Genomic DNA, 16,080 nt, shown 5'->3' on the forward strand with positions numbered 1-16,080 from the left:
ACGAAGTTCTATTGTGCTTTAAACTGCAACGTTATTCCAAAAGAAAGTGACTACAAGTCCATCTTCTTCGGGCGTTCATTTCACCTAGGTACCACCGCCCTGACTCGTGACCTTTATATTTTTAAATCTCCCCGATGACGTAAGTTACGTTGCGGAAAAAAAAATACCCTTTCTAAAGAATGAACCGTCACAGCTTCCCGACAAAGCGCGGTACGTTGGCGCAATCGTCATCTGTGATCACGATAAGACGACAGCGCGTCGTTAAAAATGACTTGTCACTCCCCGGTTTTTCTTTTTTATCGAGACGCGACTAAACCCGTGGAAGGGTAATCCCGACCTTGGCGTGATGCTTGCGACTTTTCTGGTTCCGGACGAGCGCGTTCTTTGTGTATAATTCAGGCGCCTGGCATCGAAGGGCTTACACCTTTACACAGCGAAAGGCTTTCACAGTCACTTCGGCAGCTCCACGGAAAGCGCGGACAATCAGTCCACTTTCAGCCCAAGCTCTCTAAACAAGACACATATTGCGAGAAAGGAGCTCCTATATTACCCATACCGAGAAATGTATCCACAAATTACACCTCATTATACCGATGTGTTTATGCGCCGCACTCTGGTGCCTGTATTCCGTATTATGACAAAAGAATATATTTTGTGCAGTGTCAGTAGCCTAAACGTAATACAGGAAATTGAAGTCATCACAAAGACTGTCATATATCATAAATTGCAAGAAAAAAACTGAAACTGTCCTTCATAATACTCGCAGTGCAAACTTTGATGCATGTGATTCATTTCAATTTCTATCTGCTCCGACCCGCCGTGGTTTCTGAGTGGCTATGGTGTTGGGTTGCTGAGCACGAGGTCGCGGGATCGAATACCGGCCAGGGCGGCCGCATTTCGATGGTGGCGAAATGTGAAAACACCCGTTTACTTAGATTTAGGTGCACGGTAAAGAACCCCAGGCAGTCCAAATTATTCCGGAGTCCCTAACTACGGCGTGCCTCATAATCAGATCGTGGTTTTGGCACGTAAAAGCCTATAATTTATTTAAACGTTTGAAACCTAGATGTTGCTACTCGTAGTGGTTAAGGGGAAATAAACATGCACTTTTAGCGTGCGCAGAAACTACGCCGGTTTGTAGCGAGGGGAGCTTCACGCCGTGACGCAGCAGACCCCTTCAAGCAATGACAGCGCAGCACGCTGCCGGCCGAAGTATACGGGCGGTGGGGTGCAACTCGGATGTGGCGGGGGCTGCCGTTGCAACGCGAGGATAATTGGATGGGACGGTCGTTCGCGCCGAAGATTAAAAAGATTGTTGATATTAAACCGATAGCTGTGCACTATGACGCAGCCAAACATGGCGGGTTTTAATGGTGGATCATTAACGCTATCACAGCGAAGGTTTATTGCAAAGAGGTATATGGCGGGTAGAGGCGCGGTGGGGTTTAAAGCGATAGCCCTGTGGTGGCCCATGCGCAAAAAAATTGTACCTTAAGTATCCTTACGTGATTTGAATGAGAAATCATTATGACTTCTCTTAGTCATTACCAATAAAGACTTCTTAATTATTACAACCTTTTTGCAATCCTTCCTTCGCTTTCTTTTCTCTGCGTTCATTAATCACCAGACCACAACCATTCAGAACTCATCGCCGAGTAGCTACGAATTAATATGGTGATCCACTTTAATCCACCTTAACCAAATTTAATTCATTGTAATTTAATTTACTTCCCATTAATTCAATTGACTCCACCTTAAGTCACCGAAATATAACTTGTTGTAACTTTAATTAACTTCACTGTAATTCACATTACTTCTCAATAACTACCCATAATTACTACTAATTAACGTTGTCATACCATTTACTATCTTCTCTATTACTACTGATTTCATTGAAGACACTGACGACGTCACATTGACTTTTGATACCACTGGTTGTGGACGACGCCGGCTTTTATACCTCAAGGCTCATGTATGCTTTCGCATTAATGACTACTGTAGACGACAACGGTCCGTCTGCACGGCACAGAGTAAACAGCTTTCCCATTTTCATTGCGATTTGCGCTGCCCCGATGCGCGGCATCCCGTCATGCTCAGAGTTGCTGCAGATAGTTGTTGCGCGGCGACGAGGGCAAGCGTGTATACTGGGCCGGTATTTTGTACCGATGCCTTTCCGGTAATAATGCCTTTTCGCGCTTATCGCGCTTTGTCAGTGGTCGGAGCGACGGTCCGGTCGCGTTATCACCGGGATCAGCCGGCCTTGAGCGGTGGATGATAAGACTAGAGTAGAATAAGTCATAATGCCTCGCTACAAAATCGCGGCCCTACTCGAGTGCACGCGATAGGAGTGAGACCGCTGCTCCGGCCTAAGCGGCCAGATGTGCTTCCTGACGCCGTGGTGGGAACGCGCCTTTGCCGATACGGATGGCACAAGAGCTGAAGCAAGTGGTATACCGGCGTTGTTTTCGCCATGTTATCTGCTCTGTGCCGAGTAGAACGACTTATATCACTTGTCACGGCGTGACGACGCTCGGCCAACGGCGGTGCCGGTGGCGCGAGGAAAAGAGAGGCCCTGCGTGTACAGCGGATCAGCCGGCCTTACCCCCGTATCAACTATCCCTCACCAGTACACGGGAGCCCAAGCCCAGAGTCCACTAAAGTTTGCTTAAGAGATTTGGTACTGGAGATGTGGTTTATCGTAAATGAAAAAAAAATAATCACGATAAGTAAGCCAGAGTATGTTGATTCACTGTCAATCTGCATCAAATCGACAGATTTAACGCATGAAAACTTTTCTATAATCGCAATGGAACATTCGCATCACTTATGCTAAAACACTGCGTTGGATCTCATGTAAAGCTTTCATTATTGTTGTACTTCCTCTATAATAATTATTTAATAATAATGTATTATAGTAGTAGCAGTAGGGGTAGTAGTAGCAGTAGTAGCACTGATGGGGCTTCAGACCCTCCCTCCCCCCTCGAAATTTTTTCGTGCCGGCATGCACCGCCGACCAAAACTGCCACCGACGCCGGGAATCATTCTGGATTCTGTCTACAATGTCTTTTTCACGCTCGAAAAGACAATTCGGCACGAACATTGCGAACTCGGGCTGGATTTCGCGACAACGCCCTTGCACCTGGAGTCACGTAACGCAAGGAGCCCCATCCGAGCACAAACTTTCAAGGGCTTTTGGATAGCGAGCGGGCGCGTTGCGGCATCTCGCAGCGGCGGCGGAATCTACGGAGCGCATGGAATTCAATTCCGAAACTTTATGGGTATAAAGTTATCATAAACTTATGACGCGAAAGGTGCACTGACATTTCCAAAGGCGTGCTTTAGATTTTCAATTCTGGAACTTTATGGGTTTAATATTCTTATAAACTTGAGCTAACATGCGCGCACTGGAGCCCTCGTGTCCAAGCAGTTTCAGAAATGGAAGCCCGCGCTCGCAATCTTCCACACACACGAAAATACTGAATATGACCGTGACTGCCAGCTGGCAGCTGATAATTTTCTCCAAACATTTCCAGGAAGGGCGCCCGATGTGATCAATCAGCTGGACCAGGGCAGGCAAAGTAAAATAAGCGAAAACAGAAGAAAGTTAACGGCCTATTATTGAGGCGGTTCTTTTTTGCGGACGACAAGGTCTGGCTCTCCGTGACCATAGGGACAGTGGTCCTATGGATTTAAGCAAATACCCTCTGAAAATATTGGTATTTTCAGAGCGCTTCTTCATTTGCGAGCTGATTGTGGAGATACATATCTGAAGAACCATTTGTATGTTGCCCCAGTAATACCTCGCATTTAAGCCCAGATGTAAAAAACCCAATTATAGAAATTTATGGTGAAATTATCAAAGAAATCCTAGATGCAAAAGTAAATGGTGCTGGCTGCTTCTCCATATTTGCTGACGAAACGACGGATATTGCCGGTATCCAACAGTTTACTGTTTGTGCAAGGTACCTAAACAAGGATGCCAACGACATCGAAGGAGTACTTTTAGGTTTTAGCACCGGAATAGATGCCCTCTCTCACTGCGACTGCAGGTTCTATGTAAATGTGTAGAAACGGCTTCAGATTCTAGTCACCCTTCCAGTAACCACTTCCAGCGCAGATAGTATAATTTAGGGGCGAAGCTCCTTAGGGTGGGGGTCTGTCCCTCCTCTGTAGTATGTAGTAGTAGTAGTAGCAGTAGTCGTCGTAGTAGTAGGTAGCCACGTCTACTTTTATGAAAAAAAAAAAACCAGGGACCCCTCGCTTCCGAACGCGCGGCGCTAACCACAACGCCACGATGCGCACATGGACACACGCACCACGATGACAATAAATACCCAACATTAACGAAAGACTGCGCGTTTCTAACGCATTGGTGCTAGCGCGTTACGGCCCGTGTAAGAAGCTGGTGTAAGAAGCTGGTGTAAGACGCTGTGGCCTCTCCGCCTTACCCCCGTATTCATAAACGCTCCTCGACTTGAACTTGACTTGCCACCGCCTTGGGCAGCGCGTTCGAAACGCGTTGAAGGCGGTGGCAAGTCAAGTTCAAATCGAGGAGCGTTAATGAATACGGGGGTTATACTCTCTCAGCAGTCATGTGATGGCGTCGGCAAACGCGGTGCACGTTCCGGCATGTGTAAACGGCTGCGTAAGACGCTGTGGCCTCTCCCCCTTACTAGAGAGTACTGCACATTTCTAACGCGTTTGTGCTAGCGTCCCCTTAAGCGGGAGATGGTGCAATTATAATGAAGGGCGCTGTTATAAAATAGGAATGACGTCACATATGGCGCGTGTCATTGGTGGAAGTCAATCGTTCGATTTAGTGTGGCGAGACTGGGCGAATTACACGGAAGATTCACGGTTTACCGATGGTTCCCTCCGGAGCTTCGCCCACTCATCATTCACCCCGTGGATATGCGGTGTTTTTTTTACATGAGATTACTAAAAAACTACTTGCGCTCTACAATGTCAGAGGAACACATTGTTAGGCACAGATACGTCCACAGAGACGTCGGCATCAACGTGTCCGAAGTCATTGACCGCTTCACTAAACTTCCCCGCCGAGTGAAACCGCAGAAATTTTCGCCGTTTATTCAAACAGTTAGCATCATGATCAAAATTATTGTGTGAAAACGAAAATTGCCAGGACATCAATAACCAATTTTTACCGATCTTGTTTATTGAAAGCCCGGCCCTCGCGGCGTTTCCCAACAAACACACTCGGATATTGGGTAGTTTAACTTGCCGCATCATCTGTGGCTTTCGTTTGGTCTTTTCTTTCCTTTTTAGCTAGCCGCTTTTACTTCTTTTTGAGCGGAAGCAATACCCTTCCTTAATTTTGGGTGCAGAAAATTTGTCGCCGCTCTGCAGGCAGTTAAATTATACATTTTCGTACTGATTTCTGCATTATTCCTCTATTATCTACCCATATGGTGCTGTCGCAACGGCCGCATGGCCCAAGTACATATCACGAGTTACTTTCAGACATAGCGCAAAAAAGTACGCTCAACACACACGAAGACACGACAGATGCGGACGAGCGCTAATACCAACCGTTTATTTCAGTCAACAAACCCTCCGATTTATAAGGTGAACCACGTACACCAGTGTCACATCCCTTTCCCATGCGAGGTGATAAAAAGAAATCTAAAAAAGTTAACAGTACTTTCTGCCTCGGGCAACAGAGTTCAAATAGTTCAGTTCGGCACTGGGCAAAAGAATTGGCGCTACGCTTATACAAATATCTGAGTTCTTGTGGATGTAGAATGCTTCTAGAGCCACTCGAGCCGTGTAGTGTGTTGATTTGCCTAAGATAGTGGTCTCATAAAATCGTGCCTTGCAACCACACGTAATGATGTGGGCAACCAAATGAGCATACTTGTCCTCTTCTTTCTTAACTTTTAGCGCATGCTCCCTGAGCCGGCTGTTTATGCACCATTCGGTTTGGCCGATGTACACCTTCCCGCACAACAAGGGGATGGAGTATACCACTCCTGTCGCACACCCCAGGAAGCGGCTATCGTGGCTGGTTTGGCAACCTCCTTTCCTGTCACCGCAAATTCTAGGGCAGAGCCTGGATGGCTTATTAGGAGCCGTGAAGACCACAGGAATACGATGCCTGTTCGCGACCTTCTTCAGGTTGTGCGAGACCTGATGCATATAAAGCATGGCTACGGGTCTCGCCATCCATCGCTGGGTCTCAGCCCTTTCCGCTCCAGCTCTCTTCTTTACCCTCTGCAGGATAGACTCGGCCACCGCAACAACAAGCAACTCAGGGAATCCCGCTGCTAAAAGGCGACCAATCTGATTGTCAAAGCTATGCTGCATTGAATGCTGGCATGACTTACGGAGCGCAGCATCCAGACATTGTAATGCGATGCCCCTTTTTACAATTTTTGGGCGGGCAGAGTCAAAAGGCAGGGGACACTTCTTAACCAGTGGGAGGTACTCTCAGCGAACATGGCCTACACTAAATTTCAGCCTGAGATCCAGGAATTGTAACCCCTCAGTTCCAAGCAATTCATGAGTGAAACTCAAACCCTGCCCAGCTTGAATAAAACATCTAAAATACTCCCAGGGGCAGGGAAACCGTCCTCTTTCTTTAAAAGAATTAAAAAGTCCTCGACGTACCGAAACACTTTGAATACCTTCCCCCAAATAAAAGCCAAATTAATCGCACTGTCAATATCAGCTAAAAATGTGTCGCATGGAATCGGAGCCACGCAAGACCCAATGCACACTCCTCTACGTTGCAGGAAAGGCTGCTCGTTAAAAACACTAAATGTTACACTAAGATAACATTCTAAAAGCGTTAAACAATGAACCGACAAGCAAGCGGAGTTTTGGAAATCGCATTCGCCACTCTGTTCAATGCGCTTCCTAACAGCAACTAAAAGCTTATCTTGAGGTACAGAATAAAACAAGTACTCAACGTCGACAGACAAACCATAATCGATACTCTCGTTGTGTTTCACATATTCAGAGACTTCTTCAGATTTCCCCACGCGGAAAGGATCAACAACCGTGAGTCACTTAAGGCTCTTCAGTAAAAACTGACTAACATTCTTTTGCCAAGCCCCCCCCCCCCCCCCCCCTTCGCTCACAATGGTTCTGAAAGGGACCTTATGTTTTTTACAGAAAAGAAAACCTTCAGACTGTTCCCCTTACTATTTCTAATAGCACTAGCAAGAGCGTTCACTTCCAAGTCCTTACAAAATTTGATGAACTTAGTCTAAACCCTCACTGCACTTTTTTAAACAGTCACAAAGTTCTTGTCCACTGCCACTTGGGCTTTTTCATTGAACATGCCTTTCGGCATCACAACAAATCCACCTTCCTTGTCAGCTTCTAGGAGAACCAAACTGTTCTGCCAAACTGAAAGTAACTATGTTAGACCAACTAGCCCAACAGGCGGTCCTTCCGGAACATATCACGATTTCTGCGATCATAGTTTTGTTCTTGCCTGGATCGTCTGTCTTTCTATACGTAAAGCTACTACTATGTATGGCTGCGCAACATGTCTATTTGTCTTGTTTGACGCATTACATACAGTGACGCTTGCTTAAATACGTGGATTTATTGGATACTTATGCATATATTTAAACATCTTGTTGCGAGGCTTTGTGTATACAAACAGTGCATTTTGTTACCAGTGACATTTTTGTGCCCTTTATCAACTTGTATCTTCGCACTTATATATTCCATTCTATTTTCGCATTTCTAATGTACATCTTGCAGAACTCCTGCTTCTTACATGTACTCACTGTTGCGACTATATTATGGGTGTAATTACAATACACGACTGGTAACAACTGCTCATGCGCAATCTATTGCAACGAAGGACAGCGTTATTGAGGTTTTTCTCTGGCGGTTGCATATGTACAGTCACGAGCAAAAGTTTGTGGACTAAAGGTATGGTATGATCGTATGATAAAACTTTATTACGGTCTCTCGGAACGCGCGTCAGCACGTAGCGGGCCACTGCCACGTCGGTACAGAAAGGCCGAGCCTCTCTGCTGCCACAATTTTATTTTTTTTCCTTCGCAGCCTGGGCATTCGGGCTGAAATAAAGAGCGCAAGCCTACGTGCGCGTGATGGACCAATACAACGTATTAAGCCAATTCGGGGCCGTGCAGCTGCGCTTGAATATATTTAAATTTTTTTGCTGATGCCATGGTCTCCAAACTTCTGCTCGCGACTGTACAAAAAAGTAAACAAGGTTCTTTAATGACAAGGATTTATCAAAATATTTGTGTTTAACTTGTTATTTTCATGGCCTTTACTTTTTTCACACCAGCTGTATGCACTGCTTTGCTGCTTCGTGTGATATTTTCTTTACTAATTGAATAGACAAAAAAACGCGGAAGCATTGATATCAGTTATTTCTGCCACAATTTTTGGGACATGCTAATATATTCTTTTATGAAAAAATACATATTTTACTTGACAGTGGGTAGCATTCAGTAGTTTGTTTGCAGTCTCTAATATACTATGACATTGGCAATGGCAATGTAGTTATCATTGATGTATTTGATCCCTCGATAAATTCTCTAAGAAGGAGGCCGCGCTGTAACGTGAGCCCCCCACTCTTCGAACAAAATTTCTGGCTATGCCACAGTGCAGTGAAGCAGGTCTTTGAACACTGACCAGTTACAGATGATTTTCTGCATTTACACCCGTCGCTTACCAAGAGCTTAGAAAAGGTGTTCGGCTGAAATGTAGCAAATTTTCTTTACGAAGCCACTAATTTACTTTGTTCACAGGAACCTCCCTCAGAAAACTGACGTCAATCCGAGCATTTGTTGACGTGATTTTACTCTTTGCGGCGTCGGCCATTTTCTTTACGGCGCGGTTTCGCCGAGGTCACTGCCAATGGCACCGAAAATATAGCAATGCCTTCGAGCAATGCTTTCGCCTTCGAAAAACAAAAATTCCGTGGCAGTGAACATAACTCGACCAGGCACCTGCACGCAAATGCGCAAATGGACTCGTAAGCTGAGGCCAACCGAGATTAAGGGTGTCAATCGTGCGACTGCATATCCTGAAACATGCGCCCATCGCGACCATTTAGCAAGCTTACATTATTATTTTAGAATCAGCTTTCGAGAAATGAAGCGACAAAAGGGCATTTTCGCTTTTTTGATTCGATCGGACAAAAAGTTGGACGAGGAAAAGATGGCCGGAAGGGAGGGGGGGGGGGGGTGCGGAGGCCGCTCTTTCAAGATTCTGCACCCGCTTTCTCGAAGCGGGGCTGAGCCTCTAAACGCCCATCAATAGCAGCAAAACTGCTGATTCACAGTAGACTAGCTGGCCGCTCGTCTTATATGCGCGGCGGTTATCAGATGAACCGTTCCTGATTCGCGCTCGTCCATGCTCGACGGTGAAAGCTGTTGGCGTGGTCCTTTTTTTTTTCTTTTCTTGTTAAAACGTGTATTTTGTTATCGTCCAGTACACTTCGTGCGTCATCGCGCGAATTTTGAATCTTAAAGGTCCGTACGCCACGTGGTGTAAAAGCTGTGAACTAAAGGCGATGTCCGGAATTGCTGGGGTTGTATATTGCAGTCGTTTAACCATATACCAAGCTGTCTGTATTCTTTTACCCGTGGTATTTCCTGGCCCTGTATAAAACTGTCTGTTCATTGTTTTCATGGAATACCATAAAACCTGATTTTTAGCGCTAAATATTAATCCTAAATTGTCATATTCTTCTCCACAGATATCAGCCAGGCGTTGCATATCACTTTACTTGTTATCAAGCAAGAAATATCGTACGCATAAAGTAAACCGGGAAGGTGCTGCTCAACTATTGTGCCGGCTTGTTTGTATGAGAGGTTAAAGCCGATATTGATTACATCTAGCTCCCTTTCCATACTTAGCATGTACATCGTAAACAGCAGCGGGGATAAAGCGCACCACTGGCTCAGCCCTTTGTGGATATCAATATTATCCTCGCTCCTCATCCCTTTCCATTCAATGCAAAGGGTATTCTCTCGGTAAATTGCCCTGAAAATCTGTATTTAGTCGATGCCTACACTTCCCCAATATGTTGCGGTGTACGTTATCATACGCTCCGGTAATATCTAAAAAAATCACAGCATATCCACGGGGTGAATGATGATGAGTGGGCGAAGCTCCGGAGGGAATCATCGGATCTCCCGCTTAAGGGGACGCTAGCACAAACGCGTTAGAAACGTGCAGTACTCTCTAGTAAGGGGGAGCGGCCACAGCGTCTTACGCAGCCATTCACACATGCCGGAACGTCCACCGCGTTTGCCGACGCCATCACATGACTGCTGAGAGAGTATACCCCCCGTATTCATAAACGCTCCTCGACTTGAACTTGACTTGCCCCCGCCTTGGGCAGCGTGTTCGAAACGCGTTGAAGGTAAGGCGGAGAGGCCACAGCGTCTTACACCAGCTTCTTACACGGGCCGTAACGCGCTAGCACAAACGCGTTAGAAACGCGCTAGAAACGCGGCCTTTCGTTAATGTTGGGTATTTATTGCCATCGTGGTGCGTGTGTCTATGTGCGCTTCGTGGCGTAGTGGTTAGCGCCGCGCGTTCGGAAGCGAGGGGTCCCTGGTTCGATTCCGCGCTACGGACACAACTTTCGGAATTTTTTTTTTCATAAAACGCCGGTAGCGTTCTCCGGAAGCCAGAAGCTGGCTTCCGGAACCGGAACCGGAAGCGGAACCGGAAGTAGAACCGGAAGCGGAAGTCGGCTTCCGGTTATAGTATACGTATACATATATATGTATATATGGGTATACATACATATACGGACACACAACGCCATCTATTGAGCAATTCATAAAACTAGACGTGGCTACCTACTACGACGGGGACGAACGGGTGCCGCTATAAGGAGCTTGGCCCCTAAAAAAACCACATATAGCGGTCTCCTATCGATATTTCAATACACTGAGTAAGGACAAATAAGTTATCATCCACACGCCTACCGATTCTGAAGCCATTTTGAAGTTCCCCCAATATGTCATTATTCTCTGCCCATGCTTGCAGCTTCAATTTAGTGGTCTGCATTGCTAACCTGTATATTGCCGATGTAATGGTCAACAGTCTGTATGAGTGAATTGTATCTTTTTGCCCCTTACCTTTATAAATTAAATTCATTCTGCTTTTTCGCTAACTGTCTGGTATTATTCTATCTTTTAAAGTTTTTCTACTGCTTTCAACAGAGCTTCCTTTCGGGTCCTAGTTCATTAATCAGGCTGCCGAGGAGGCGAGCGCCATCTGGATGGTATTTTTGCAAGGAGGAAACGGCGGCGTGCCGCTGTATGAGTGGTAGAAATGCTGGAAAAGGGGCTTGTGTTGTCGCCGAAGTTTCCGCGTAAGAAAATTATGTTTTCTCTTATATTCAAACTATAACCCGAGGCTATCACGTCTCTAGGTTGTGGTTACGTTGTACTTTACCATTTTTCTGACGCATTTTACTTTGAGAAATTCGATTAGTTCACCAGCGCATCTGCGCCACGCGGAGGGCCTGCGTGGTCGGCGTGGTTCGGGATGATTTTCTTGGCCGGGCAACGCCCCCGACGCCGACGCGACACGGGGTCCTTAACACTCTCGCGTTAAATTGTCTTTTTCGAAGAACTCTGCTATCATTTGATTGAGCGCCGCACACCTTTGTTCAAGCTGACAGCAGACGGAGATTTCGTGCGTGCATTTGCCGTAGTTCCGTCTTTCTGTAACGATCGCATGACGATGGTCGAAGTGCGTTTATACGTCGGATACAACACATGCTTCTTCTTTACAAGGCTATAATGTTGTCTATAAAGGCATGACTTCGGCGTTTTCTTCTTAATCATAGATGAAGATTGCAATGGAAACGCGATAAGATGGCACTAACAATACATTTGCATAAAAATACCTTATGCCTGCTATGCCTTATTTGTTCCTCCTATATAACCTGCCAGTTCACTTTGCATAATAATAAAGTAATGTGTTTCAGCGTTTCCGATGTAATCTTTCGCTGCAGCGAAATTTGTTATTGCGCAGCTAAATACGCGTAGTTGGCAATCACTACAGCAGAAAAATCCCCTCATATGACGCCGTCGTAGAATATGTTACTCAAAGATATAATTATCTGTTAAGTTAGCTATATTTCCTAATATTCCTGTCCATTGTGATACAAGATTTGCACAAGAGGGCACATGCTCTTGGCTTTTAGGATGTGTGTTTGTGTTCCTCGGCAACTGGCGGCTGTTGAAGTTGACGGTAGCCCTTGGCTTCTTCCAGTCTAAGTGACGGCTGATTCGAAGCACTCTAGATGTCCAGCGTCAACACTCAGGACACTCTTCAGTGCAGCTTCCGTGCGTGCGGCGAGCTGCGTTGAGCCTTCAGGTCACTCTACCGAACCGACAAGGCCGCTCGTCGACGCTCAGGCGCTGGAGCCCACGTTACCCGAAAGAAACAATATTTTTATTGTAGTATAGCGTTAAGTACATTAAACTTAAGCAATATTGACTATCGCAATTCTATTTTAGAAATTACACACTCAGAGTACTGCCTCATAATGCCTGATGATGAGCATCAGGCATCATATAGAATACACCGAACACTCTCAAACAGCTGACAAGGAAAAAACCAATATCGTTAGTTTATTCAAAACATCTGAAGTTTGGATGCTGCCTCAGCATTTCGGATGCTGAGGCAGTATCCGAAATTGAAGGCATTCATCTTTTTTTTTCTTTTTGCTGGCATTTCCTAGTCTTTTATTCTGGAATTAAAAAAATGTGTAATCAGTAGTATCGGGCATGCCTCAATATAACGTCAGGGGCGACAAATTCTTGAGCTTGCTCTAAAAATATAGCTCTAATGTTGTGTAAGTTGATTAGCTCACTTCTGATAAAACGGAAAAGCTAACATTTTTTTGTCTCCTCATTCTCAATAAGCTGCTTTATTTACGTTATCGAGATGCGCACGAATTCCTTTACTTTATTCGTAGGTATTTTCTTGTATTTGTTTTCGGGAAAACTGTATCACCTCACATTCGCCGAAATTGCGTAGTATACTGAAGAATTTTTTTTTCCTTTTAGAAAATGTATACAGGTCACCCATAACCTAATTCGAGAAGAAGATGTGGTAAGGCAGGAACGATATTGTCCACCGAATAAGCTATGGTTACCGTATTATGGTCCTGTTAGAGATTCTCCTGACACAAAATGTCGGTATGTATGAGGAGCGGCGAGTAGGGAGTGTTTGTGCACTTTTAAATAGACACATGTGATAAGACGCAGAATGTTACGTCGTTGCACTAAAAGCAACGGCGCGTGGCACTAGGCGTGCCACGCACCGTTCTCACCCACTTAACATTGTTCCTTTCGAATCTTTTGTATAAGGTTTTAAGTATTCTTTTTTTGCAAGCGTTCTTTTAAGCGGTGTGTATATTGTTTTAAGTATGTTTTTTTTCCAATCAAAGCCCACAGTATATTGTTGCACCTGGGAGTGCTCACAGCCTCCGGACAACTCCCCTATTCATTCACCTTCTTCCGTGGAGACTGCTCTGACCAGCTTAGACCCGCAAGAGCAGCGACCGCTGATCGAGCGGGCACGCGGAGTGGCACGAGCCAATGAGGCCCTGAACTAAGGACTCCAGCCTTCAAGTACGTCACTCCACCTTATTAAAAATGAATGTTTTCTCTCTCTATAAGGGTATCCATTTGTTGGCCAATCCCCCATAGTGGGTAGAAGCCACAAAGGAGACAGGAAACAAGAACAAAACTCTCGACGACACATCATGAGTTTATAAATAAGGTTTACCACTGCCATCATGTGTCAAAAAGAACGCCGTGCAAGTTTTAGAACGTGCACGACGACATGCGGAGGAATACCTAAGCGAAAACACTTCAGCAAAGCGACTACAACGTTTCCCACACGTAAGCAGTCGGAAGTGTCTCTACCGAACTGTTATTTTACATTTGCCTATAAATATTCTTTTTTTTTACGTTTTCTCGCAATACATCATGCGAGAACAGAGTAACCTGCGTTCTGTGCGGCCGAGAATTTCCAGCGTTTGGCGCCTCATTGGAGTATATTGTATATTTGAAAATATACCGTGGTGCTTTGCGTAAAGCGATGATTTGCTATTGTTCTTATGCCACTTTTCCTAGTGATTCAAAAGTTTCTTAAACTTCTGTTGGTTAACGCTTTTAAAAAACAGGAGTTAAATTCATATTTTTAATATGTAAATAAATCGATTTTTCCAACCTGAAATGCTGCGTGGATGGGGAATGCTACATCGCAATTTCCGCGCAGGCTGCATCGTTCCGGCACCTCCTTCATTATTTCTGCAACACTGCGGTGGGCTCAAAAAACATTCAGTGCCATTCCACTCTGTGAAGTTGGGTGACCAGCGAAGCTGTGTATGTGGTGATTGACCGTTGCTCCGGTTGACCGTTACCCATTTCACATTCGGTTGACCGTTACCCATTTCACAGTCGGAGCAGAACTGAGGAAAGGAGCCTACATACAGCATGACGTCAGGAGGCACTCAGATTGGTAGGCACTAGTTAGAATACGCGGGATGGCGTACACGTGTACGGTGCCAACATAGACATGACTGACGCGGGTCAACGTGCGGTATCTATTCTTGTCAGCTTACTATCTGATACACGTTGTATTTGGACCCAAGATTTTAAACGTATTTTTGCAAGTTGGCGGGCAGGTCGGCCCGGTATTGCATCATCGTCGGGATCGGCTCACAAACTAGCCGTATACAGCTTTGCTGTGAAAGTCATTTTGTAAATGTAACAACTGACGCAGGTACAGCAGCAATTTCGTATGTAAAAAAAGAGCAGCCCAAAGGCGCATTTGTTCGTTCTCGACCCTGTCAGCTTCATGTCACTGTACAAAACTGAGAATCCCCAAAGATGACGGCAACCATCAAGTGAAAATAAAGCAGTTTATAGTTTGACGCCTGAGAGCATGTAGAAGCCGCCATGCTTTGTTTGTAAGCCTAGATTAAATGTTAGGCACCCTAATCGTTTACAATATTCAACGTCACAATCAATGCAGTGAAATTCGTGCCAATAAATCTGCTGACTCTATCTACACTGCTGCGTTCGTCAATTATCTTTAATTTCTTTAAAGGTGCTGGGTTATGTCGTTATTATTTCAACACGAGTGAATGACCGTGCGTTTACTTGGCAGAGCCAGCGATAGAGAAAAAAACCAGGAACTTGGCAGCGCTGCAGTAACGGTATTTCCTGCGAAATGCTGACTTTACCTTTTTCTCCAAGAGAGAAAAAGGTAACTACTGCCATATGGAGCGTTTCAACGAACGCGCTAAGGTTATCCCGTCGCCGCCTGTTTCCGTCATATGTAAAACAGTGTGCTTCGCACAGCCGCACGTGCTTTCGCCAACGGCAGTAAATATCGCAACCACGTGCAAAAAAATATTCTTATCCTGCAGCTCCACTACATCTGTCTGCCTTGCACGCATGCTTGTATTATAACGCTATTCAGGCATGAATGCACCCTGGACGAAAAAAAAAAAACACTGAGGCTAATGAACCATAAATGCACCTGAATGCTACAAAAAAAAACTTATTGTCGACATGTAAAGCGTCACCCGATTTCAAAGGTGACGCTCATATCAATATGAACACCATTTTTGCGATGTCTCGATGGAAATAAAGCTGTTATACGGGATTGTAAAGTATGCGCCTTGTATTTTTTGCAGAAAACAGGTGCTCCTGCTGTTGTAAGAGTGTACTAGAAACTGTCAACGAAAGCGGCACAGCGCCGTCGCTGCTTTTCCCTCTTCTCGGTGATTCGGCGGCTGCTTTGCTTGGCGCGGCCGCGCGATCCCTATCTTGAAAGTCATCTCCGACGTGGACAGTCTGGTCGCGTAGGCACACCGAGGGCCGAGAGGTTCGTGTGCGCTACAGCACCCAAACGCTAGTGCGTCACCTGCGATGACGAAGTCAAACGTCACCGCAACATTTTTGCGATAGTAATTATATGGACACTTCATCCGGATTTCTGCCGTCGGCGTCGCCGTCGTCGTCGCCGTCACCGTCGCCGTGAGGTTCCGTATAGATTCCAAGGGCGATAAAATCGTCG

General features: G+C 45.4%; 1 pseudogene; it reads left to right on the forward strand.

Annotated features, from left to right (window-relative positions):
• The first annotated feature begins 14,571 nt into the window (after window positions 1-14,571).
• Window positions 14,572-14,723, forward strand: LOC119465404 (U2 spliceosomal RNA; annotated as a pseudogene).
• Window positions 14,724-16,080: the final 1,357 nt, after the last annotated feature.

This window comes from Dermacentor silvarum, chromosome 9 (genome assembly GCF_013339745.2).
Source record: "Dermacentor silvarum isolate Dsil-2018 chromosome 9, BIME_Dsil_1.4, whole genome shotgun sequence".
Lineage (NCBI taxonomy): Eukaryota > Metazoa > Arthropoda > Arachnida > Ixodida > Ixodidae > Dermacentor > Dermacentor silvarum.